This window comes from Heliangelus exortis, chromosome 25, assembly GCF_036169615.1.
Source record: "Heliangelus exortis chromosome 25, bHelExo1.hap1, whole genome shotgun sequence".
Taxonomy (NCBI): domain Eukaryota; kingdom Metazoa; phylum Chordata; class Aves; order Apodiformes; family Trochilidae; genus Heliangelus; species Heliangelus exortis.
In genome coordinates this window covers 4,462,911-4,487,796 of record NC_092446.1, presented here as the reverse complement: position 1 = coordinate 4,487,796, position 24,886 = coordinate 4,462,911, and the positions used below count along the sequence as shown (strand labels likewise).

Below are 24,886 nucleotides of genomic sequence, written 5' to 3'. Positions count from 1 at the left end.
GGAGTGTTCCTCCAGCTCCCCAGCAGAGCTGGACCTGCCCAGCACAGCACCCTGCAGCCCCTCGGGCACCTTTACTCCTCTGGCAGCAAAAGGACTCAGCCAGGATGCATCCAGCCCAGCTCCTTGGCCAATTCCACCCACAAAAAAACACAGCAGCATCTCCAGCTTCACCCTGACCCCAAGCCTGCTTCCTCCAGTGTATTAACTCAGCCCTAATCAACTCCTCAATTATCAATTAAAAACCCCCACTGGCTGTAATCCCCACTCCATGCTCAACAAGAGGCAACCAACAGCCAAGGCCCTCTCCAAGTGCCTGTTCCCTAAATCTGTTCCTAATTAGGAGTGGACTTACCCCTGCAATTAATTGCTGGAGTCAGTCATTAGGTATCACAGATGATCTCTTTGGAGAAGCAGGCAGCAGAGTGGCTAATTAGTTCATAACGAACACGGAGAGCATCAGAACAGTGGCAAAGCCTCTGCACCTGGCCAGGGGACAGCAGGAACTGGTGGCTTCTAACAGAATGCTCCTGGCTTTGGGACAAGTGAACTTTGGGTGGATTTTAAAAATTTTTTTTATTTTTTTTTTTTCATAGTGCAGGAGTGCTGCAGAGCTGATGCTCAGGGTGCTGCCAGCCCCAGGGGCTGTGGCTGCAGAGCTGCACCCAGTGGGATGCAGTGTTTGTGTCCCAGCTTCCCCCACCCCCGTGTCCCCAGACACCATCTCTTTGTCACCACAGCCAAGTCCCAGGGGAGCCAGGACTGAAATAACCCTTCCAAAGCCATGGCAATGCCTCTGCCCTGGCTGTTTGAGCTCCAGGGACCAACCGAGTGCTCTGCCCAGGGCCAGGGTGCAGGGATTCCATTTTCTCCCAGGTTGCCCATCAGATGCAGGGTCCTCAACACCCCGAGAGCTGGGAAATCAGTTCCTCCAACCCAGCCCCAGAGGAGGGCAGGGAATGTCCCCTCTCGTGTGGCATTGCCAGCCTTGCAGGACACACAGCAAAGTGCCACAGGGTATAAGGTGAGAAAAAGCCTTTCCCTACCCCCCCCCTTCCCCTTAAACAAATTAAGGTCTTTTGTGCCTCAGTTTCCCCCCAGCCTCCTCTCCTGCAGCCCAGGGTGGATAAGTCATGGCAAAGCCTGTTGGCTGCAGTCACTGCTGAAAGCATCGGGTGCTATTATTAGCTTTAAGGGAAGTGAAAGTGTTTCTGTGCCTCAGCATTTAGTTTTTCCCTCCTTATACAATCTGCATGGAAACAAATTAACCCACTTACACCCAAACCCATCCAGGGAAACCAAGGAAAAGCCACCACGCCATTCCCCAGGCCTGGGGAGCAGCATCTCAGACCTCTCAACAGGTCGAGGCTGCAGTTGCAGCTGGTTTTCAGCAATTTTACCATAATCGGGCTGGTTTGGTGCTGCACAAGCTCTGTGCTCTCTCCATCACCACCACCAGGTCACGGAGCCCTTGGTGCCTCTGCTACCCAAAGCAGCTCCACGGCTTCTCAAACTGAAGATGCTTAGAAAGAAAAAAAAATCCAAAGGTGTTAAGTGACAGAGGAATTAAGCTGTATTCTGGGCTAATGGCTGGTGAAATTACATTAAAAAAATGGAGCAGAGCAAACCCTGGAAGGAAGAGATGAGTGTAAACAGCAAGAGAAACTGGGACACAACTTCTAAGCAGGAGAAACTGTTTCTGGCTGGGTGACGGGGAGCTGGGGTGACTCAGGCTGGGGACAACCAACCAGTTCCAGCTCTCCTGGGGACTGGTTCCACTCAAGGCTGAGTGCTCAGTGCCCTGGTGATGGGCTCTGTGACAAGGACGTGGTGGCTCTTTGCCCTGCTCTTAGCGAGGACAGATTTCCAGAGAAGGCAGCAGCTCCAGCACCGCAAAGATAAATTTTTAATTTTTTATTTTCCCCAGCAACTCATCAACATCCAAATGTTTTCCAGCCACTGTGAGCCAGGATGGGGCTGAGCCCATCGCCTGGGGGCTGGGGGGGGGCAGATGGTCTGCAGTCCATCACTGAGGCCTTTGGGGAGCTCCAAGGGAGGGATATTTGCTGTTTCTGTCTGGCAGCTGATGAGGCAGTGAGGATACCCTGGAGGAAGCTCAGGAGAGCACTGGGACAGGGAAAAAGTGTCCCCTAAACACCCCCAAGCCAGCACCTGGGCAGGAGATGGGGTGAGAGGGAGGTGAAGAAATAGATGGTGGGAGGAAAGTGATGAATAACGAGAAGAACTGGGCATAAACCGGGCAGAAGTGGGCAGGATGATGGGTGCAGAGGGACAGAAAGATGCTGCACAGCCAGCCAGACCCTGCACAGCCAGCCAGGCAGCGGGTGAAGGGTCTGGAAGTGCCCTGGGATGGAGGGGAGGAGGCTGGGCAGGGGCGGTTCAGGAGGTGCACACTTCCCCCTGCTACCTGCTGCCTAATAATTAGGAATTATGCAAATGAAAAAGCAGTCGGGCTCTGCTGGGCTTTCTCACCAGGCTCTCAGGGCAGATCTGCTGCAGCCCTGCCTGCCCTGGCCCTGTGCCTCCGCCAGCCCCGAGGCCACCAGGACATTAACCTGCTTCTGCCGGCCACGTCAGCCAGCTTTTAATTAGACCCAGCACTTCCGAGCATCCCCCGCAGCCCGTTTGGGAAGATCCGGGGGCTGGCAGAGCGGAACCATCCGGCCAGAACCCGCACCCGGGCACCGGGCCGGACGCGGGGCAGCTCGGTGCCACCTCTCCTGCAGAGCTCCGGGCTCTGCCCATCACTCCCACACCCCCAAACCTGCCCCGTCCCCCCCCTCAGAGGATTTCCGAGGGGTTCGGAGGATTTCGGGGGGTTTGCTGCTCCCCTCGCCCTGCCCTGGGGCGGTGCCACGACCCGCAGCTGCCTGCCCGAGACCCACGCTGCGAGGAAATCTGCTCTGTCTCCCAAAGCCTCCTCTCCCCGAGCCCTGTGATTAAAGGGATTTCTTTTTCCCTTCACTTTAATTTGCAGCCTCTGTGGTTGCAGAGCTGCACTCCTCCCAGAAGCAGCAGGAGCCTGGGACAGGGAGGGGAAAGCACCCCCCCCCTGCCCAAGGTGCAGACCCCACATCCAGCCCCTCCACCCCTGCTGCAATCGGGACCCCCCCCCCACCCCACAGAGTGGCCAAGAAAACGTCTGCCCAGCCCCCTGCACCTCTCAGGGGGAAACTTGGCAGCAGGTACCAGCTCCTCATGGAGTCATTCTGCTCCCTGCCCCGGGCTGATGGGAATAAACAGATCCCCACACCAGCTCAGGACGTGCCTTTCCATAACGGGAGCAAACCTGCTGGCACCACACACTGCTGGCCCAGAGCTGCTCCCTGCCAGCCCAGCAGCTCAGCTCAGCCCCCAGGGTCTGCTGGGCACCCCTTGCAGGGTGTTTGGGGATGAGACCCCCCCCCCAAAAGCACCCACCCCACCATCATGGCACCTCCACTCACCTCCCCTGAAATCAGCAGCAAAGCCTGACCTGCTGGTCACAGCACTGTGTGAGCTGACTGCAAAGGAGCCTTTAAATAAATTAATTAATCAGAGTGTTAATGAGAGACAAGAAGGCTCTGGGAGAGCAGGTGGGGGGGAAAGGAGCTGACTGCCCTGTGTACCCCCAGCAGAAGGGCAGCCCTGCCTAGGGGACCCCCCTCCTCTGGGCTGCTCTTGTTGCAGTGGGGACAGAGTAGGGACACAGGAGCGGGTGGCTGGCACCCCTGGGGAGCCACCGCGGGTTCTGGGTGCCACCTCCCCCATTAACAGGGATGTCCCTGCAAAGCCAGTGCTCCAAGCATCCCTTCCAGTACCCGTCTGTTTTCCCCCCCTGCCATGGAGACACCTCCTTACACAACCCCTGCTCAGTAGGACGGCCTTTTACAGCTCTTGCTGCCATCACTGCTGGGGGCTCCAGGCCCCTGAACCATCCCTGCTGCCTGCTTGGCACCCAAGGGGACCCAGGCTCAGTGTGTGTGCTGCTGGGCTGCCCTTGCACCCAGTCCCACGCCGTGGCTGGAAGGGGCTGCTCCCAGCACCATGGGGGGTCCCAGAGGACCCTGGGATGGTTTCAAGCCAGGAACAAGGGATGGGGAATTAACTGAACTGTCTGGGTTCATGCAATGCCCTCCCTGGGGCAGGGGATGATAGAGCAGAGCAGATGGAGGGAACGTGAGAGGGTGGCAGCACCACTCTCAGATTCCTTTTGGTTCCCCCCCATGGTACCCCTGAATTCACCATCCTTAAGAATCGCCTCTGGGCAGAGCATCCCCTCCTGGCTGCCCTCTCCCTGCCTCCTTGCTGCCTTTTCTCCAGCCCTGTCAGACATCTGAAGTGACAGCTTTAGCAAGGGTAAATTTTTGATGAAGAAGATATGAAATATTTGTGGCTGTTGCATGAGCTTTCAATAATTCAGCAGCAGAGTGCAAGCAAGGTGTAGGCTTGTCCTGGGCTGTCGTGCTCTCTGTGACAGCAAAGGACACGGTGGCACCTGGGGACACGGATGGATGTGGCTGGGAAGCCTGGGCAGAATCAGCTTGAAACCCTCCACCTCTCATTGCAAGGAAAAACCTTCAGGGAAGAGCTGCTGCACGGGCTTTTCCCATGAAAGTTCCCAGTCATGGGAAGATTAATCCCTATGAAAACTCTCCCAGGGAGAGAGAGGCCGCTCCAGCCAGGACACTTCTGTTGGTGAAGGTGTTCACTGTGTGCTTTGGAGGCCCAAGGCCGTGGTTCTCTGGGCCACATCAGGGCACCAGCCCAAATTGTCCCTGTCCCTCTGGTTCCTTCCTGCCCTGGTGGGATGAGGCACAATGTGACAAACATCTGGTGGCCACTGTCACCCCCCAGGAGACCACCGGGCAGGTCCCTGAGGGGGGTGCATCAGGCCACCCCGGGGCTGCCAGCAGCTCTGTCGAGTTCCCAGCTGACACCCTGAGCATTGTTTGAATCAAAATCCCATTTTCAGATGCCATCGTTTCCCACAAAAGAGCCACACAGAGCTGGGACCAGCTCGAGCCTGGGGACAGACACCCCAGCACCCCATTGTCCACAGAGTCAGGGGCATCCCAGCAGCTTGGAGGGGAGGCTCTCGTTTCCTTACTGTGGCTGCTGCTTGCATTTCATTCCCATCGTGTGCAGCAGCACCACTGAAAGATGTTTAACAGCTCCCTGGTCTCCCCCCTGCTCCCTCTCCTTCCAGCTCTCAGCAGCAGTGATTCCATTGGCAGTGCAGACAAGTTACACTACAGACCTGGAAAAATAAAAAATCGGCATGGCTATTTAATTACAGTTTTTCAATATTAGGTTTGGCCACAAGGCTGCTTGGACTTGATGATCTTAAAGGTCTTTTCCAACCAAACTGATCCTATCACCCCCGGGGAGCTCTGGGGAGGTGCAGAGCATCCCTGCTCCCCCCCATCCCATCATCCCCAGGAGAGCTGAGGCCACTCTGACCGAATTTTGCATTCTCGAGGGAGCTCATAACGAGGTCTTCACCAGGATGGTGGCTCCTGAGCCAGCACTGGGGACATGGACACCACCCAAAGCTGCTCCCTGCTGAGCTCAGGCACGGGGCTGCTCCTGCTCGGGGCTTTGCAGTCAGCCAGTCCTGGAACATACCTGGGGGAAGCAGCCAAGAGGCATCAAATCCCTGCTGAGCCTCTGCCAGCAGCAATTAAACCCAAATGATTAATCACAAACAGTGAGTGGCTATAAAACTTCCCGGTAGTAGGAGTGAGAGTGGGATCAGCAGCTCGGGAGCTGCAGAGGCTCCGGGCTGGAGCAGGGGATGGGTGCTGGGTTTCCAGCAGGATTTTGGGCAGGGTCGGTTCTCGGTTGCTCAGAAAGTGCTGAGTTCCCCTTTGGCTTTAGACAGAGAGAAGCTGCCTGGCTGGAGACATCCTCTTGGCCAGCAGACAGCGGTGCTTGCTGGGCTGGATGCTCCTGGCACCCAGGACGTTGTCATCTGTCCCCACCTGGGCTGATCTTGTTCAGTTGGGATGAGGGTGAAGACTGAGGGCAGGGTTTGCCCAGGCTCTGGTTTCCACTGGCTGTTTGAGCAGGGTGTATTTTGGTTCCTCAGCATCCCTGGCTGCACCCACCCCCCCCAAACCCCTCATTTGTTCCCCTGCTCTGAGCCCAGGGGAACATCCAGAGCTCAAACCTCAGCCCTGATGTCCCCACCCGGGATGGGGGCAGCAGGGATGTTGGCAGGGGGGGTGCAAATAAATAACCTGCAAAGGGGAGGCCTTGCAGCCCCTGGGGTGCACCCACTGCTGGGTGGCAACGGAGACCAGAATTGAGGGGTTTTGCCCCTCCACGGGATGGATTCGGGCTGCAGTTACTCCGCAGTGTGTGTGAACAGGCGTGGGAGTGCTGGCAGAGCATCCCGCCGGGCTGCTCACCCCTGCAGTCAGGTCTGCGAACTTTCTTCCCTTTGGATAAAGGAAACCCAAGGATTAACCGGGGCTCTCTCGTTGCCATGACAACCGCAAAACATTTACCAGAGAGAACCGCCGAGAGGCCGGATCCTCATCTCCTCCGGGCACAACTCTGTAGCAACCTTTCCCTCTGCCCCACGGTTCCTCCTGTCCTTGAAACCTGCACCCCCTGAGCATCCCCATCCAGGCTGGAAACCACGGGCAGGGGCTGAGGTCTCTGTCCCCAACACCCTCCTGTCCCTAGGCAGGGCTCCTCTTCCCAGCTGACCCACTGGTTTCCCAGGAGGGGCACCCATTCCTCTCCCCCCCCAGAGCCTGCCCGCAGCAACTGAGCTGGTGGGAAGGATAATCACTCTTTATTATTCTTCTAATTAATAATTTTGAAAATCGCCTTGAAACGCTGCTGCTGACCTTGGCGCAAAGGGACTCAGCACAGGTTTGGGGTAAATGGGATTTCTGGATTCATCTCAAGTCATTAACTCCTCCCAGCCAGTCATTAATCCCAGGAAATGCCCTGTGACTTGGATCATTTCTGCCAGGTTAATACAAGCTCCCATCCCCGGGAGCCTGGGGCCAAATCCTGAAGTCATTCTGTGCCAAGCTTCCCCTTGGTGGCAGGAGCTGGTCCCCAAGCCCACAGTGTCCACAGTGCCAGCAGGACCTGAGCCCGGGGGCCCAGGGATGTGGGTGCTGATGGGACCAGCAGAAAATTACCCAGAGATGGAACCAGGGACAGCTTTTGTTGTGGGTAGAGACCCCACCAAACCCTTGGCCAGCACAAGCTCTCCAAGGCAGGAGCAGGAGGCTGAGCAGTGCCATCCATGCATTATCCCACTAATGTGGGATCCAGGAAGCCTTCACTCGTGTTCCTCCCATCCCTAGCAAGAGCTACTCAGTGAACACTTATTTCTTCTCCCTTCCAACAGCTCTCCTGCAATGAGCTTTATCCCCCTTAACTTGTCAAAAATAGAAACTGCAACACCTTCCCTTCCCCACTCTGCTCCTTGGTGATCACTTCTCTTAAAAGAGAAATAAAACCTCATTCATCACAATAATGATTTTTTATTTCCAAAACGTTGCTGGTGATTTATGGACCTGCTTCCCGGAGCCTCTCTCTCCCGCAGCAGAAAGAGATGAATGTGTTTAGGGGTGGGCTTGGGGGGGGTTGGGGTGGGGAGAACGGGGATGGGAAGGAGGGAGATGCGGGAACACCACGGGTGGGCACGTGCCAGTGAGTCCCACGGCAGCACGAGCTGGAGAGAGGCTGAAAATAACAGTGGAGAGCTGATAGGAAAGGGAGGTGTCATCCACCCACCAGGCTGAAAGGAGCCCTGGGTGCCATGTGCATGCAGGAGAACCAAGGGGTGCAGGAGAACCATGGGATGCAGGAAAACCAAGGGATGGAGGAGAACCATGGAATGTAGGAGAACCAAGGGATGCAGGAAAACCATGGGATGTAGGAGCACCAAGGGATGCAGGAGAATCAAGGGATGCAGGAGAACCATGGGATGCAGGAGAACCAAGGGGTACAGGAGCACCAAGGGATGCAGGAGAACCAAGGGATGCAGGAGAACCAAGGGATGCAGGAGAACCAAGGGATGCAGGAGAACCATGGGATGCAGGAGAACCGAGGGGTGCAGGAGCACCAAGGGATGCAGGAGAACCAAGGGATGCAGGAGAACCAAGGGATGCAGGAGAACCAAGGGATGCAGGAGAATCATGGGATGCAGGAGCACCAAGGGATGCAGGAGCACCAAGGGATGCAGGAGAATCAAGGGATGCAGGAAAACCAAGGGATGCAGGAGAACCAAGGGATGCAGGAGCACCAAGGGATGCAGGAGAACCAAGGGATGCAGGAGAACCATGGGATGCAGGAGCACCAAGGGATGCAGGAGAACCGAGGGGTGCAGGAGCACCAAGGGATGCAGGAGCACCAAGGGGCAGCCTGTGCCACTCTGCTCCTGCCCTGCAGCTCATGGGATGGACCAGCCGGCATCGCCCAACCCCGCTGGCATTTGAGGCTGTGATGATAAATGATCCCCTAAAAACCTGAGTGATGCAGGGCCATAAATTCCCCACCCGGCTCCGGGCAGGAGCCATGCAGAGCACGCTGAAAAAGGTCAGGCTGCCTGGCATTTCCCACCACGGTGATTGCCCGGGGGGCAGAGGTGACGAGAGGTGACGAGAGCCTTAAATATCAGCAGGATTTGGGGCGGGCAGCAAAAATCCCACCGGTTCCATCCCACGGGTTGTGCCACCACTGATCCTCAGCCCCCGGGAGCCTTTTGGGAAGACCCTTTACCAACCCCACCGGAGGTGCCTCCAGACCCTTCCCAGAATCTCAAGTTGCTTTGCAAATATAGGCTGCCTGTATATGTTTATTTTTGCATTTATTTGCCTACATCTTTTTTTTTTCTTTTTTTCTTCTTTTTTATTTTTTTTTTCCCCTGTTTGTCTGAAGTTGTGGCTCAATTTCAGCAGTTAAAGAAAACTGGGTTTATAAATAGTTTGCTCGAAGCACCACTCTCCAGAAACAACAGGAATCAGCTCCCAGCAAGTGCCACTTCCCCAGGGCAGGGGCTCCCTGAGAGGAGGGGGGGGGGGAATTTTCATCTTTCCCTCATCATCTCTGCAAAACAACAGCAAAACTTCCTGAGAAAGCTGCCCGGGAGCATTTGGGATTCCTGATCCCCGGTGCTGGTGTCACAGCCAGGACATTTCCTTACCCTGAGAGTGATGGTGGGGTTGGGGGGTTGGGGACAATCCCTGCTCCACACAGCTCACATCACCCCACTTCCAGCCAGGGAGATGCCCCCCAAAGGTGTTGAAAGGAGGAAATTCTTGGGGAATTGTCAGTGCTGGAGTGTCCCTGCCTCTCCTCTCAGCATGGTGCTCAGAGCCAGCCTCACCAGAGCCACGCTCTGCTCTTGTCACCCCTTTTAAGGCTGTCTCTGTTGTCCCCAGAGCTCAGGGCTGGGACCCGCTCCAGGAACCTGCATGCCCAGTGCTCCCACCAAGCTGGGAGGGAGCTGGTCCCACTGCCGGAGAGCTGGAGGTGATGGGCAAGGCTGTGCCCAGCCAGAATCCCTCAGGCAAAGCCTCTCTTGACCCAGCAGGACCAAAAAACCCTCCCGGATCCTGCTGGGGAGCGGAGCCCAGCTCACTGCCACTCGCATCCCAACCCAATCCTTGCAGGGGGATGTGGCCAGAGAGGAACCTTCAACAAGAAAGTTTCTCCCAGGACAGGTTTTTGGGGAACCTCTGGAAATAAACATCTCAAGCCAGACTATCTCACTCTTCCTGAACCCATCCCAAAAGATTTGGTGCCGGGGATCCACCCCTGTTACCCCCACTGGGTTCACAGACAGGGTCACCCAGGTGCTGGAGCCCTCAGGGACAAGCCAGGAGAGGTACAGCTGCTCTATTTAATTTTTTTTTTCCCTTTCATGGGCTAAAACCCAACAGCAGGTGCATAATTTTTAAATTACCAGGAGGGGGGTGAGGGAAAAGTCTCATCACTTGGATCAGATTTTAAGAACAGGAGTCATCGAGGGCTGGTGAGAAACAGAGAGAGTTTTGTCAAAGAGGAATTTGTGTCAGGCTGAGTAATGGGAGCAATAAGCAGAGTGTGCAGGGTGAATCATCCTGCAGAAGCAGGACAAGGGGCACTGCTGATGGGAGGAACCTCCAGCCAAGGTTTTGGGAAGAACGGGTTCATCACAAAAGCTGGGAGACACCTGAGAAAGCCAGGAGGATCCAGGTGGATCCGGGCAGCAGGACCCCAGCACTGCTTGCATAGCCCATTTTCCCTTCAGACTTCTTTTTTTTTTTTTTTTCTCTTGCTCAAACTTACTGAATTTCTCCAGGCTTGGGGGCTCTCGGGGCTGAGGAGCCCAAATGGGTCAAGAGAGCAGTGCCAGCCATGGGCTGGGCTTGTGTTGCCCACTGAGGTGGCCTCAATTTGACCTCTTTGGGTCGTTTTTGTTTTTTTTTTTTCCTTTGGATGCCCTTAATGGTCATATTGGCACCAAAAAAAAAACCCCCAAATTCAAAGGTCAAGGACCCATCCTAAAAAAACTGAGGGTGGAGACCCCAAGAGCTCTTTGGAGCTCTGCAGGGTGTCCCAAGAGAACCCATCTTTAGGTGACCACATCACCACTTTGATCCCTGCTCAGCATCCTGGCAGTTCCTGACCCCTCCCCAGGCACCCCAAAAGCCCCTGGATCTCAGCACCTCTCTTTCCCTCTGCACATTTCCAGCTCTCAGCCCCTTTCCCAGCCCAAACCCCAGCACCTGATGCCCATCAGTCCCTTTTCACCACCCTTTCCCAGTGACTTTCAGCTTTTCAACCACATTTTTGCCTCTCCAGCCTCAAAACCAAGCAAGCCAGAAAACTCCCCCCCACTAAGAGGGCAATAAAAGCCCCCAACCCCCCAGATTTCGAGGCAGGGAAGGCAGGAGAGCTCCCAGCACCCCTCCCACCCCCGGCCCGGCAATTAAATGCACAAATATTTGCCGCAATCTGGTTTCCATCTCCTCCCCCTCCCTCCCAGCCCCGGTTCGCCCCTCCCAGCCCCAGGAACGCGGCATCTGCTCCTGCTTAAACCTCACTTGTGCGAACTGGCTTGGGTTTCTTCCCAAAAGGAGGGAGGGGGGGGAGGAAAAGGCAGCGCTGGGCTTTGCCGGGCTTTGTGTGCTCTTGGTTTGTGTTTTTGTTGCTGGTTTTGATGGGTTTGGTTTGCTGGGTTTTTTTGTTTTGAGGTTTGGTTGGGTTTTTTTTTCTGTTTTCTTTTTTTTTCTGTTTTGTTTTTTTTTTTTTTCCTGCTTTTTTTTTGGTTTTTTGTTTTTTTTCTAAAGGAGGGTTGGTTACTTCTCTCTCTCTTTCTATTCCTGCTCGCTATGGAAAGTTTTGCTTCAGCTCACCCTTGTGACTGGAAAAAAGAGCCAGTTCATCGCAGCAGAACAAGGGGGCTGTTTCATCTTTCTTTTTTTTTTTTTTTTTTTTTTTTTTTTTCCCTTCCAGAGTCCTTAAGAAAGTGTTTTTGCAGGGAGGATGCTGGGGAAAAACAGGAGCAAAGTCTTGGGGGAAACCCCCAGCACTGGGCTAAAAAAACTGCTGGGGATTCAGCTCAGAGGGTTTGGGGGGCACGGGGTGGGCAGGAGAAGATCCTGGAAGGGGGGGACAGGGGGGGAGCAGCATCCCCCCAGCTGTGCCACAACATCTGCCCAGCCAAAATCTGCCCTGGTGTTTGGAGCTGGGGCTGGAGCAGGGATTCTCTGGCAGGACAAGCCCCACAAACCCACCAGGAGGTGGCTGGGGGTGTCCCTGGGTGTGACACGCTCGTGTGTGAGGGTGCCAGGAGGGCTGGGGACAGGGAAGGTGACAGGAATCCCCCCGGGTCACAGCTGAGACCTGGTCCTGGGCTTTTAACTTCGGATCCCTGATTCTTCTGTGGGATTTCCAGGATAGGTTGGGCAAAATGACACCCTCTGGTCCTTCTGCTTGCTTTCTGCTCCTTCTTTCCTCCTTTCCCTTCATCCCATGGCTGTAGGCAGGACTGTCCCTCTGTCTGTCTGTCTGTCCCTCTGCCCCTCTGTCTGCTCCTCTGTCTGTCTCTGTCTGTCCCTCTGCCTGTCCCTCTGTCCCTCTGTCTGTCTGTCCCTCTGTCTGCCTGTCCCTCTGCCTGTCCCTCTGTCTGTCTGTCCCTCTGTCCCTCTGTCTGTCTGTCCCTCTGTCCCTCTGTCTGTCCCTCTGTCTGTCTGTCCCTCTGTCCCTCTGTCTGTCCCTCTGTCTGCCCAGGCAGCCCCACAGAGCACCAAGCTTTGTCCCAGCACCACTCTGCTTTCAGCATCCTTGGGACTGGGGGGTTCTGAGGGGGAAGGCAGAGCCAGGATGTCCCCTCCACCCCCTCCCCCAAGCTCTTTGGGGCTGAGCAGGGAAATCCATGCCCGGGATGTTCCTGCAGCCCTTCCCAGGACCTGCCAGGCTCCATGCCCAGGTCCTGCTGTGGGCACAGATGCTCCTGCCCCAGGTGCCAGAGACCGTGGTGACAGCGGGGGCTGGCACAAGCCACGGGGACCCCGGGGGATGGTGACACATCTGCGTCACGGGTGACAACACCGAGTGGCCTCAGCATCACTGCTCAGCCCCTCCTCACCTGCTGGAATGTATCCCAGTGGCTACCAGAGGCCAATTCCAGCCTTGCCAGGCTGCCAGCAGAGGCGGGAGGGAGGGGGACACCTGGGGGGACACTTGGGGGGACAACGGGCTCCTTGCAAAACCCATAAACAAACTCTTCCCCTTCTGCATCCCGAGCACCCTGAGCATCTCTGCCCCTCCTCTCCAGGGTTTATCCCCCAACATCCAACTCCTCCCCTTCTTGCCCCCCGAGGGCAGGGATGCTTCCACCCTCTTCCCGGAGCCCAAGGATGCAGGGAGCAAGCACCGGTGCTTTTCCAGCAGGGAGCCAGCCTGCTGCACACCCAACCCCACAGCCCCTGCTGAAAAGCAGCAGAAGGACAGGGCAGACACCTCAGTGACCCAGCCCATGGCTCCCACCAACTTATTTCATCCTCACTCCTCTTTTTTTTCCTTCCCCACCTCAGCAGCAAAGGGATTTCCCCACGTGGGGCAGGGAGCATCCCTGGCACAGCTCCCCCTGAAGCGTTTGTGAGCACTCACAGAGGAGCAGCAGGAGGAAGGGGGTGGCACAAGGAGCTGAAATAGCTCCTGCCTCTTTCCTGCATCCTTCCAACCCTCCTGAAACCTTCCCCAGCTGGAAACTGGCTAGCCCACTGCCAGCCCAGCACAGACTCTCTACCAGATGCATTTATGGTCTTGTTAGAATTGCAGGTTTCAGACTCAGAGCCATTGAAATCCACCTGGACACCAAACCCCCCCCAAAAATCCAACCCAAAGTCAGCTACAGAGGGCCCAGCCCTCACCACAACCCTTGCAGGCTCCAAGAAGGTGATGTCCCCTGCTCTGTGCCCTCAGAACTTGCTGTAAATCCCTGTGTCACTCCAGGACACGACCCCAAACACCTCTGAGCCTGGCCACTGGCTTTGATGCCCTTTCTTCTTGGAGGAAAATAAAAATAAAAAAACCTTGAAGGACACTTGGAGCCTGAAGCAGTTCGCAAACAACCAAGCCACATTCTCCAAATCCTTTCCAGCTCTACAGAGGCACTGAAACATTTGATTAAAGAGTTGCATGAGATCCAGAAGCAGATATAACAAAGAGAAAAACAGGTCAGATTTTGGCCACCATTTCATTAAGCCGAGCTGAGCAGTTAATGCAACTTCCAGGGGTATCCTGAAGCTGTCTGGGGGTTCCAGACCCACCTCCACCTCCTTCTTCCCAAACTCAAACCCTTCTTGTGCCTGGAAAAGCAGGGGAGGAGGAGGGATGCTCTGGAAGAGTTCTTTGGGTCCAGAGCCAAGCCAGAGATTGCTCCAGATCCTCCTGGGATCCACTGGGAATTCAGGAAGCCCTCACTCTGCCCTCAGTCCATGGGCTGAATCCATGGGGTGCAATCCATGGGCTGAGCCCCTACCCCCTCTATGGCAAAGCTAAGATCTGGAATTAAGTCATTAATTTCATTAGGGGAGTGCAAAATCTACAAAGCTGCCAGTTTATTAAACAGGATAAATCTCACATTTACATATTTTATTCTACTGTGCATACTGATGAGGCATCCCAGCTTCCCCAGGAAGAGGAGAGCAGTTCTCTGGGCTCCAGCAAGGATCTGCTGCCACAGAAGGAAAAACATCCTCAAAAAGCAAGGAAAAAAGGACATAGTTTGCACATCCAGACCCCAGGCTGGGACAAGTTAATCCCAGTCCATCACCAAGATCCTCCCCAACCCTTTTCAGGATTTCAGCCCCCTTGCAAAAGGGGATTTTCCAAGATGTTGAAAGTAAATCCATGAGAAATAGGTTACACTCTGCTGAGAAAAACTGGGGTCTCCTGACAATTTGGAAAACTTCCCTTCCTCCTCTAAAAAAAAAAAACGTGTTGAACCACAAATCAGTTGAAACTGGTGGTTTTCCTACAGACACACCAGGTTCCAACAAACCTCCAGCCTGGGAGGAAAAAAAAAAAAAAAAAAAGTCTAAAAATCACCACCTGGCTTTGCCTGGGACTGGGCTTCAGGTATCACCCAGCCCCTGGACCCCATCACACGGTGCCCACGGAGCTGTTTCCATGGCCAAGGACTTGGCCAGCAGCTTTTTAGGTGTTTTGGAGGTGACAAAGTGGTGGCTGTGGGTAGGGAGCATCACTCTGGCTTCTCAGGGAAGCCCCAGCAGAGAAGCAATAGCATCCTTCCCACACAGAGCAAGCCTTTCCCCCCAGCCTCACAGCTGCTACTCTGCTTCGGGTTTATTTAAGGAAAAATTCTCTAGTTTTCACCTCGAAAGCGTTTGGCATCGTTTAATGCCCCCAGCTACTGGGATACAACCGTGAAACCCGATCCGAGAGCAGCAGGGAGCTGCAGCCCCAGAGCCTGGGATCGATGGGGCTACAATTACCTATTGATTTTTATGGTTCTCCTGGGCAGCCACTTTAATGCCAGTGGCATCCCCCTCCCTCACCTCATCCCCATCCTGCTCGTTTGTCTCGCAGAGATGGATCGAAGCAAGAATTTCCCTGGCTCGATAATCTCAGTCTTTACATTTTCTTGGAGCTTTTTGGGGCAAGAAAAGCAATTACCTTGGCTGCAGCAAGCCCTGGCCCATCTCCTACACCGGGGACACCACTCACACACCTTCCCCCCCCCTCCCCTCCAGCAATTCACGGGGCAAAGCCAAATTCCCAAGCTGGGGCAGAAGCTGGGATGATGCTGGGGCTGGAAAACATCAGATAAACACGGGCCCTGTCCCTCGTGGGGATAAAGCTGTGGCTCCAGTGGGTCGAAGCAGATTTGTGGCATTAACAGCCCTGCACTCCCCCCTCCTCCCCCCCGTTTGTCACCCTAATGGGGATGATTAGGCTGACGATGGTCCCAGCCACCACTGCTTATCGATTCTGACGCTGCAGAGGTTTTTATCAGGGCTCTGCTCGGTGCCCAAGGGTCAGCAACACCCAGGCAGGGTGAGGAGGATAAAAATAAACCCCGGGCTCAAGGTGATGCGGGGTGGCTGAGGAAGGTGCTGGCAGGGGGAGAGCCGAGTGTCCCCAAGCCAGGGTGCTGGCGGTGACATCGGGGTGGGAAAGGGTGGGAGGAAGGGTGGGAGCCAGTTGCAAAGCCCGGAGCACCTGAGCGGGTGATTTTCACACCTCGCAGCCCAGTCCCTGTGACTCGCCGAGAGCTTCTTATGCAATGGTGGGGAGAGAATTAAAACCCCAAAAAAACCAAAAAACCAAACAAAAAAAACCGACAAAAAAACCCAACCCAAACCAAAAAAACCAAACAAAGAAACAAAAAAAAAAACCAAAAAAAAAAAAACCAAACCCAAACCAAACCAAACCAAAAAAACAAAAAAACAAAACAAAAACCAAACCAAAACAAAAAAACAAAAAACCAAACAAAAAAAACACCCCCCCACACACACACACAAAAACCCAAACAAAAAACCCAAAAAAAAACCCCCACCAAAACCCAAAAAACCCACAACAAAATCATTCCAGTTGCCAAGACGAGTGACCCATTGCAGCAGCCAGAGCTGTGCCGGTCGATTGGAAATTACCCCCCCCCTGAGCCTGCCTCCCGTCCAACCCCTTCCAGCACGGAACCAGGAGCCGGGGGGGGCTTTTGCCAACACCGCTCTAAAAAGCAGCATGGAAATTACCCGCTTCAAGTAGCTCCGGGAGCAAAGGAAAAAAAAAAAAAAAAAAAAAAGTACTAAAATCTGACCAAGGGGAGCTGCAGGAGATGCTGCGGGAGGAGGTCGCTTGGCCCTTCCCGCGCTCCCACTGCTGGTGCTGGGGTAGCAGTACAGGGGGCAGGCAGCATCGATCCGCCCAGAGATCATTTATTCATAAGCAGAGCCATAGATTTTTCTTTTTTCCTTTTTTTTTTTTTTTTTTTTTTTTTTGCGGCGTTCTCATGCAAGTTTGCCCAGCGGAACCACCCGAGCAGCACCCGGGGCCGGCAGCCGCTCCGAGGAAGGACAAACCCAACTTTTCCACCCCCCGGGGATGGACTAATTAGCTTCTTGGCAAAACCACCTAATTAATGACCTGACAGAGCCCGGCTCCCTCTGCTTCTCCTTACCCAGGACATGCCCCGCTACAGCCCTGTCTGTCTGTCTGTCCTTCCGAGGTGTCCCTTTGTCCCCAGCCCCCAGCACATGTCCTCGGGCAGGAGGTTTGCAGGGATATGGAATAATTTTCCATTTGGGCAGACAAAGGAGCATTTAAGATGCTGAGTGGAGCCCTGACCAAGTCAGCCCCATCCCTGCCCCACAGCCCCCACTGCTCCTCTCTCTCCCACGAAGCCCCCGATGTTCCCAAACCCCTGAGGAGTTCTCCATCCCTGTGCTGAGCCAGGGATGCTGAGCAGGAACTTTCCTGGTCAGGTGAGGAAACTGAGGCCACAGAGATGTGGAAGGAGGTGGTGTCCTCTCCCACGGCTCACTGAGCCCTCGAGAGATGCTCATTTCACCGCGTGCCTCAGTTTCCCTCACCCGTGGACTTCATTCCCTCTGTGCCACGAGTGTTCTGAACAACGAGTGTTGTGGGATGGACAAGAGCCAGTCCAGGTTTGAGTGCACGATCAGCACATTTCAGAGCCTGTTCAGGATCTGATTCTCCTCTCATAAATCAGAAGAATAATCTGTTGATGGGGCTGGAGCCAGGAGAGCAAAGCCCACCCCAGGCTGCTCCACACTGCTGCAGGCAGAGCAATCCTTTTTCCAAACGCTCCTCACTTCTCCACTTGGGCTGGTTGTGCCATCCTTCCCCCTCTTCAGACAGAGGCTCTGGGCAGCCACAGATCCTCTTGGGAGGGACCATCCGGACCTCCTGGGGAGCCACTTGAGATGCAGAGCCCATCCCTGCTCTCTCCAGGGTAATTTAATTTTTTTCCTCCCTCTCTGCCTGGCTGCCCTTTGCAGATTTTTGTCACCCACTCCACCCACGATTCCCCCGGGTGCAGCCTGGAGCTGGTGGCTCATCCTGCTGGGAATCCCAGGTGGAGACGCAGCCCTGACCTGGGGGGGGATGGAACCCACATCCTGGGTGCTCTGAGTCACCCATCCCGGGCGACACCGGAGGTAGCCCTGGCCATGGGGAGGGGACAAGGACAGAGCCAGCTGGAGAGAGCAAGCAATCCATTTGCTATGTGCAAGGACTCCTAATGTGCCCGGTAACCTGCCTGGCTCTTCAGGGAAGTGTTAGAGAAGCTGTCCACGGCCCACTGCAGCAAAACCCTCCCTTACCTCACTGCCAGGGCACAGAACCCCAGGGGGACAGGGACAGCAGACACCAGGCTGGATGTCCCCAGCATCCCTGCAACCCCCACCCGTGTCTCACCCACCCCAGGAACGGCCGTGGGAGAACAAACTCAACACCCTGGCCCCACGCAGGGGCTCTCCCCGTGGGTCCCTGCTACCCGAGAAGGTGCTGCCCTCTCTGCAAGGACCCCCTGGGAAGCAGCCCCCCAAAATCCCCCCATCCTGATCCATCCACCTCCCCCCTGCTGGGTGCAAATGTTGCAGAAATGATGTCTGAGAGCTCAGAGCCAGCAGCTCCAGGAAAAGGCAGTGAAAGGGCAGCTCTGGGGTGGGGTGGGACAGCAGTGAGCCCCAAAACTACCCAGAAAGTGTCCCCCCTCCCCCAGGCAGAGCTGGAGCAGGAGCTCAGCAGAGCTGCAGAGTGGCTTTGGCACTTCAGTGGAGGGGTGAGGGAGAGCAGAACCTCCCCATGCAGCTGAAAGCACTGGAGGAGTGACAGGTAGGTAGAAATCATTACTCAGTCTGGAATTTGGGGTAATTATACTCCGTGTTCCCAGAGTTTGCCCTGTGGGAAAGCCTTTTCACAACCCCCTGATCCAACAGATTGATCACTGCCTGAACACCAGGTCCTTTCCCTCTCATCTTCCAACTCAAACGTGGATTTCTCTGATCATAAATTAGCAATAGTTGCACTTAGCTCTCTCAAAGCTGTTTCTCTCTCTTCCCCCTCTCCAGGCTTTCCACATCCTACAGAAAGGGAAGATCCAGGCTCTGGCTGGTTATTTTAGAAGGCTGTGATCCATCAGGCACACCAAGCTCAGCTCTCCTCCTCCTCCTTCTCTGGGTCCACAGCCCACCAACACGCCAGCTGCTGCCACCCCAAGCTCTTCCTTAGGGATGCAGCAACCCTAAAGCCACCTGTGGCCACCCAGCTCATGTTTAAAAGCATTTGGCTTCAGGTCACTTAAAAAAAAAAATTAATATTTAAAGCCAGGAGTGGGGAAGCCCTGAGCTGGGGAATGGGGGAGACCTGCACGCCCAGCAGGATGCTGGTTCTCATCCCAGTAGCACTGGAAAAGCCTGGCTGGAAGCATGGGTGAGCCAGAATTATTGAATTATTGAGGTTTTTCTCCATTTCATCCTTTCTCTCTGGTCAGGCTGCTTGGTGTGCTCAGGCAATGATGGGAGATGGAGCAGAGAGTCCCCTTGGAGAGGAGGCTGCAGAACCTGGAGGATCCTGGTGCCCCTTGGCTGGGAGCAGCACTGGGGTGGAAACACCCCCACCCCCATTTTTGGGGAGCCACCAAGCAGCTTCCCCAACCCTCCCCCAAAAGGAGGTGACCCAGTCCCTGCAATAGGGACATCACCTCCCATGCCAGGGGCTCCAGCACCCTCCAGACCAACCTGAGAGATGCTCCCAGCAGAGTTTCCCCTCACCTCAGCTCCAGCACCCCTGCAAAACCCTCCCCACCCAAAATCAGCCCCCTCTGAGCTCTTCCTTCGGCAGGAACTGGGTTAAACTGGGCTCCCCCCTCCCAGGGGACATGTGTCTCCCATCACAGAGCCCTTGGCAGGCGTCAGGGCTCCTGCTGACAAGACCTTTGCTAAGAATAACTGTGTCCTGGTGGCATCTCCCACCCTGGAGCTGCAGAGTCCCTGGGGCAGGGTGGAGGAGGAGAGCTGGGAAAGCCCCGGGGGGCTGCAGGCACCCCCAGCCCTTGGGAAGCCCACGGGGGGCTGCAGGGAGGGGGCTGGTTACCCACAGATTATTTTTATGCTCAACAGTCACAATTTGGGGGAGGGAAGAGGGGGGGTGTGAAGAAGGAAAGAATGTGCCTTCTTCTTTCCCTTCGTTTTGCTCTGTTTTTTCCTCCTCTTTTTTTCCAGTGGTGAAGTAGAAAATGGGGAGAGGAAAATCCCAAGCTGGTTTTTCTTTCCTTTTTTTTTTTTTTTTTCCTCCCCCTTCCTCTATTTCCATTGTTGAGTTTTGCTGAAGGGGCCTGGGGGAGCTGTCTGCACCTCAGTGATAATTCATGGACAGAGCTTTCATCTCCACAGCCCTCCCAGCTAATGAATCCCAGCACTGGGATCCTTCGAAATATATAATAATAATTAAAAAAGAAATTAAAGAAAGAAAGACAGAGCTGGAAACTGAGGAGCAGCACAGTCCTCCCCAGGTGGCCACTATTAATTACTCCATTAGTATTAGGGATGTGCAACCCTAAGACACAGATCAGGATTTCTCCAGATGAGATGCAAGGAAAAATAAAAAAAAAAGAGTTGTTGGGGGGAGCCTGGTCCTGGGCTGGGGACAAGGAGTGGGACACGTGGAACTTGCCCAAAGTCTTGGCCTGATGCTGGGTGGGGAGAGCTCAGCGAGGGCTTCAGGGGGGCTGCAGGAACATTCTGGCCTTGGGCTGCACAAACAGCTGCCCCATGGCACACGCTAAGCACAAATCAGTGCCTGGAGCCAAGAGCCAGTGAAGTGCTATAAATAAAGCTGTTATCATCCCTGCCTCACTCACTGAGCAAGCTGGGCCATGGCACTTCCTCCCCAGCAGTGTTTAAGGGTGATTTCTAGCCCAGAGGAGGCCAGGAGCTTGTCAGCATCCACAGCTCAGTGGCCTTTTTCCATCCTGCCATTGATTTTGCACTGGGCCAATAAATCCACTGGTTGCTTGTCCTGGGGACAAGTCAGGGACTGGCAGGGACACAGCCACTGGCCCAGACAGGGAGAGCTGAGTTCTCCCTGTGGCCTTTTCCCAGGTTCTCTGTGTTCCAGGGGAGGTAAAATCCCTTTTCCTCCTCATTTTGATTCCTGGTCCAGGTCCCAACCTGCAGCCACCACTGCTCTGCTCCCGCCCTCCCCAGGCCTGCTCCCTCTGCTCCCCTGGCTGGGAAGCTGCAAAAGGACAGGAAAGGGTGGCTTTGTCCCCAGGTGGTGGCTATGGGACAGCAGCAAGGTCCTGGTCATCCTGGTGAGAGCTGAGCAGGCATCTGGGTGAGGAGGGGGCAGCAGGACTGGCAGGGGGGTGATGGGAGAGGGGCTGGGGTACAGCAAGGACCTGCAGGAGGGAAGCTGAGCAGAGGAGGAGCATGGAGAGGCAGCTCCCATCCTGTCCCAGCTCCTCCTAAATCATCCCAAGCTCCTGTCAGGCTCTCCAGGAGCCAGAGGAGCCAGGAGGCTGCAGCTCCCCAGGGCTGGGAGACTTTCCCGTCTCTGTTTTTGGTGCCGTTTAATGATGCGTGGCCGGGGCTGGGAGGAGAAGGGGGAGGGGGAGGCCAGGGAGGAGGAGGAGGAGGAGGAAGAGGAGGAGGAGGGGGCCCATATGGAGATGCTTCTCCCGGAGAGAGGCAAGATGCTGAGCTGGCGTGAGACCGGGAGCTCACCGAGGGTTGGGATAGAGCCAAGCAATCAATGTGTGAAAATCCAGCCCAGGCGAGGAAGGTGACCTTGGGCAGGCAGAGGGCTGGGGGGGAGCTGCGGGAATTACACCCGGAGCTGCTCACCCGGGAGGGAGGAGGCGAGGAGGAGAATGAGGGGGACAGGAGAGACGTGAGAGAGACGTGAGAGAGACGTGAGCCCTCTGCCTGGCTGCTGCGGAGCCTGGGGAGAGCACAGCCAGGGACCCAGCCATGGATACAACCAGGGATCCATCCAGGGATCCATCCAGGGACCCAGACAGGGATCCAGACAGAGACCGAGCCAGGGATCCACCCAGGGATCCAGCCAGGGATCCAACCAGGGATCCAACCAGGGATACAGCCAGGGACCCAGCTAGGGATCCAGACAGGGACCCAGAGAGGGATCCAGACAGGGACCCAGCCAGGGATCCAGACAGGGATCCAACCAGGGACCCAGACAGGGATCCAACCAGGGATCCAGACAGGGATCCAACCAGGGACCCAGACAGGGATCCAGCCAGGGACCCAGCCGGGGACCTAGACAGGGATCCAGACAGGGAGGAGGAGGAGGAGAGGAGGGAAGTCGGTGCAGTCTGCTCCTCCCTGTCCATCCTTGCTCACTCTGCACTGGGGGATGAAGCTCTTGGGAGGTACAAACCAGGCTGGAGCATCCACTCATCTCCTCCACCCCCAGTGCTCCCCCTTCCCACCTCATTTACCTCTCTCCAGCAACCAGGCTGCCGGCATTGCCCATCAGTGGTGACTCTGAAGCCCTGCAGCTCCTGCTGTTGCTCAGCAAACCCTCCTGAGATCAGAGCAACACTTTGCACAGCTCCAGCTCACAGATTCTGACGTGGGCTTGGTGCTAATTCCCTTCCCCAGCTGCCCACTTGCTCCAGTGCTGTCCCCCAGCTGGGCTGGCAGGAGTCCCAGGTCTGTCCCACCAGAGCTCCATGGCCTTTCCCGTGCATGGGACAGGCTGGGCAAGCCCATAAAGCCCCCACCACAGAAATGGCTTCAAACGGGGTGGTGAAAGCCAAGGGATTAGCTGGGCAGAGCTGCAGCCATCAGGAGATGGAGAAGAGCCAGGATTGCCACCTGCCCGGCCACCACCACGGGTGACAGGGGGCTGGTTGGGCCATGGCCAAGCTGTCCCAGGGGCTGGGGGGTCAGCAGAGCCCCTCTGACCCCCACTGTCACCTCCTGGGGAGGAGGGCCAGGACCTCCTTGGGGTGTTCAAGGAGAGCCTGGAGGGGCAGCAGGAGCTGGGGGTCCCACATTGCACTACAGGGCAGCTTCTTTCCCCTCCTTGGCAGCAGCAAGGACACCCCCAGTCCCCAGCAGACCCATCCCAAAGACACCCCAGCCCCCTCCAGGGTTTTGGGGATGACAAATCCCTGGTGCCCCAACCCATTCCTTCTTCCCCAGGGCTGTGTGAAGACCCCAGAGCCACAGAACATGAAGCAGAAAGGCTGAATCTCAGCCCTTGCCCAGCAAACTTCCCCCTCCCAGAGCCATTTCTCTTGGAAAAAATTTGGTTTCTGCAAAGCCAACATCAGGAGCCATCCCTCCACCCCCCTGGCTCTCCTCCCACCCCAAACTGAGCCCTTCTCCCCTCTGCAGCTCCTTTTCATCCCTCCCCTGCCAACAGCCAACACCTGGGCCACTCCAGGAGATGTTCCAACCCCCCCAGAAGGGAGGGAAAGAGCAGGAGAAGGAGTTTGCAGTCCCCAGGTTAAGGTCAGGAGTTTCCAAACTCTCTGCTTTGCCATCTAGTGGGGTGAAGGTGAAGGCTGGGGCCGCCTGGTGGGAAATGTTGGCCAAGTCCATCCTGCTGGAGATCAGCCTGGCTTTCAGAGAGCCTTCATCCCATGGGAGCAGTTGGGGTCACCAGGGATAAAGGAAAGTGTGGAGGTGTCAGAAGGGAGGAGGAGAGAGCTGGGGATAGGTGGACAAGGGATGGATCCAGATGTTTCCAGGATGAGATGACAACTCTGGTGATAAATCCTGGCGTTTTAGTTCTAGCCTGAAAGGAAAGGCTGGAGGAGCTCCAAAATTCCCATTCACCAAGGGCTTTCAGATCAACACAATCCATGCTTGAGTTGGGTTCTGAATGGAAAAGAAAGGCAAGGGGAGGGAAGTGGTGCAGGCAGAGATGCTCCACGTCAGCTCTGCCCATGCTGTGCCCTGGACTCAGCAGGGTTGGGATAATGGTTGGGCTCAGTGATCCTAAAAGTCTTTTCCAGCCAGATCAGTTCTGTGATTCTGTGCCAGCCAGGCAGGAGGGTCCCGTGGGGATTGCACCCTGCTCAGAGGGGAGAACCTGGACCTTGCAAGGTTTCCTCTTACTGTGCAACCCTGGACCTGGGGGATGGGGGCTGAGCTCAGTGGCTTCACTTGAGGATTTTGGATTCTCCAGGGATGTGTCATCCCTCTCATGCTATGTGTGTTTGTTACATGTCTATAAAAATATAGGGGATGAATACATTATGTTTTAAATATCTCACCACTGGGCAGTAATTTTTGGGTGGTAAAAGCTGGGATGATATTTTAAGTGCCTGCAAGTCACTCTTTCCTGCTGGACCCAGGGCTCTTGGTGCAGGTTCTGGTGCTGGGTAAGGGCTTTCTGGTGCTCTCACTGTTGAGGACAAGACACTGAAGGCATTTTTAAAGTCTTCATTTTATTAGAGCTGCCCATCCCCAGCTCTGTTTGCCCCAGCACGAGCTCACCCCTGCACAGAGGCTCAGCTGGGGTTAAATCCATCTCCCCAGACCCCACGTTCTCCATGGGGCAGGGGGATCCAAGGGGTTTGGGGTGGGGGAACGGTGGGGTCTGGGAATTTGGGGCCGTGGGGCTCAGAAGAAGTGTCCCGTGGGCAGGCGGGGGAGGCAGAAATAGGCACTGGGGAAGAGGCTGAGGTTGATGGGGTTCCCATCCAGGCGGATGTCCTCCAGCTCCTGCGGATCTGCCCGGGGGCTTGGCTGCTGCAGAATGTGTCCTCAGGCATGGTCTGGATGTTGTTGTTCTGCTGGGAAAGGGGAAATCTGATGGGAAGGGATGGGAGGGAAAGAGGGAAGGAGGGAGGGAGGGAGGGAGGAAAGGAAGGGAGGGAGGGAGGGAGGGAGGGAGGGAAGGGAGGGAGGGAAGGGAGGGAGGGAAGGGAGGGAGGGAAGGAGGGAGGGAGGGAGGGAGGGAGGGAGGGAGGGAGGGAGGGAGGGAGGGAGGGAGGGAGGGAAGGGAGGGAAGGGAGGGAAGGGAGGGAGGGAAGGGAGGGAAGGGAGGGAAGGGAGGGAGGGAAGGGAGGGAGGGAAGGGAGGGAGGGAAGGGAGGGAAGGGAGGAAGGAGGAAGGGAAGGAGGGAAGGAGGGAAGGAGGGAAGGAGGGAAGGAGGGAAGGAGGGAAGGAGGGAAGGAGGGAAGGAGGGAAGGAGGGGAGGGAAGGAAGGGAAGGAAGGGAGGGAGGGAAGGAAGGGAAGGAAGGGAAGGAAGGGAGGGAGGGAGGGAGGGAGGGAGGGAGGGAGGGAGGGAGGGAGGGAGGGAGGGAGGAAGAGGGGGAGGGGGAGGGGGAAAAGGAAAAAGGAAAAAGGAAAAGGAAAAGGAAAAGGAAAAGGAAAAGGAAAAGGAAAAGGAAAAGGAAAA

At 55.7% G+C, this 24,886-nt stretch overlaps 1 long non-coding RNA gene across 1 annotated transcript; it reads right to left on the bottom strand.

The window, feature by feature from the left end:
• Positions 1-4,945: 4,945 nt before the first annotated feature.
• On the bottom strand, positions 4,946-16,704 carry LOC139807572 (uncharacterized). Its single transcript, XR_011730615.1, has 2 exons — positions 16,664-16,704; positions 4,946-5,257 (listed from the first exon to the last, which is right to left on the bottom strand). It is a non-coding gene; the product is annotated as an uncharacterized lncRNA (long non-coding RNA).
• Positions 16,705-24,886: the final 8,182 nt, after the last annotated feature.